At 37.8% G+C, this 1,419-nt stretch overlaps 1 long non-coding RNA gene across 1 annotated transcript; it reads left to right on the plus strand.

The window, feature by feature from the left end:
• Positions 1 to 501: 501 nt before the first annotated feature.
• LOC119273685 lies at positions 502 to 1,005 on the plus strand. Its single transcript, XR_005134946.1, has 2 exons — positions 502 to 604; positions 733 to 1,005. It is a non-coding gene; the product is annotated as an uncharacterized LOC119273685 (long non-coding RNA).
• Positions 1,006 to 1,419: the final 414 nt, after the last annotated feature.

Genomic DNA, 1,419 nt, shown 5'->3' on the forward strand with positions numbered 1-1,419 from the left:
AGCACATTGGAGGTAATGGTGATCGGTTGTTTCTGCCAATGATTTGAATGGATCACACTCAAAGGTGCACAATTTAGTTAGAGTATTTACTAAATTAGTTCATCATATCTAAGATACTAGTAAATACATACATGCAAGCATGTTGATATTTGGCATAATATTACTCGTATCTTGATAATAGGTAGAATATTAATTGCATGTCAATTATGTGATTACTAGCGTTGATATTGATATTTGGTATGATATTAATTGCAGAAGAAACATGTTGAGTGCATGCCATTGGAGCAATCAAGGTCGTTCGATAGACATGGTTTTACGACTGGGTTTAGTTGAATCTCTCCCTTTGCGCCTTTTTATGTTAGTATATAAATAATAATATTAAATGCAGACAATCTGGAAGATATAACCCAATTTTACCTTATTTAAGTGAACCAGGAGTAAATGCTCTCTAGCGACGAGTGTATATATAAAGATACAATCGTGTATTATTCTCGACGGCCAAACAGAAACGGGAATAAGAGGTTTGAGTCTGATCTTATGGAGGGAAAAGCTATTCTTCTTTGCCTTATGGTGCTTGTGCAGCTAGGAAATTCCGTTCATGTTGGTACGGAATCGCTCTTGTTGTCCCTGTACATGTTTCCTTTCTCCTCTCGAACACAGTAGAATAATATTTCCTGTTGAGCTGCATGAATTTCTTTTAATTTTTTTAATTATGTATACTCTTGTCTGCAGACAAATGTAGGGCGGTAATTGCCTTTTCAGGCACCACATGCATAGAACTATCTTGCATGTTGGCCTGCCAGAAGTCGTTCGGAGATCACGCCATAAACTCGGCATGTAGGCTCGTTAGCCTAGCCACTCTGAATTGTTACTGCAAGGTCTGTGACTAGAGTTGTACTAAACCATTGTACGTATCAAATAATGGATAATGATGAGATCAAGCAATAAAATCCTCTTTGTGACATGCATGTGAGAATATATATTGATCACCGATTTTGGATGTTCTGTTTTATTTTCTTTGTCGTGTGGAATATTATATTTGGCTATTTGTGTTTGCATGGCCTCATGGTTCATATGTTCGGAAACTAGTTTTAGCATTATCCGTGGAAACTCATGTCCATAGAAGTGTGTCAAGGACACGAACCAGAGACGCAGCAGTGGGCGTGATATGCCGATGTGATAGAGGTAACGTGTGATTATGTGGATATGGTGAACAACGCAATCGAACTGTTTGAACATCGGGCCTTATATATAAACAGAGATTTAATATTGATTGATTTAGGAAAACATGTACTCCTACGTACGTACATTAGATTGAAGACCGAGTCATCGATAGAAACATCTTCTCCCACTGAATGCGCGTCGCCGGAAATTCTGAAAATAAATCCAGAAATAAATGCGAGGATCAGGACTTGAACC

Source organism: Triticum dicoccoides, chromosome 3A, assembly GCF_002162155.2.
Source record: "Triticum dicoccoides isolate Atlit2015 ecotype Zavitan chromosome 3A, WEW_v2.0, whole genome shotgun sequence".
Classification (NCBI taxonomy): domain Eukaryota; kingdom Viridiplantae; phylum Streptophyta; class Magnoliopsida; order Poales; family Poaceae; genus Triticum; species Triticum dicoccoides.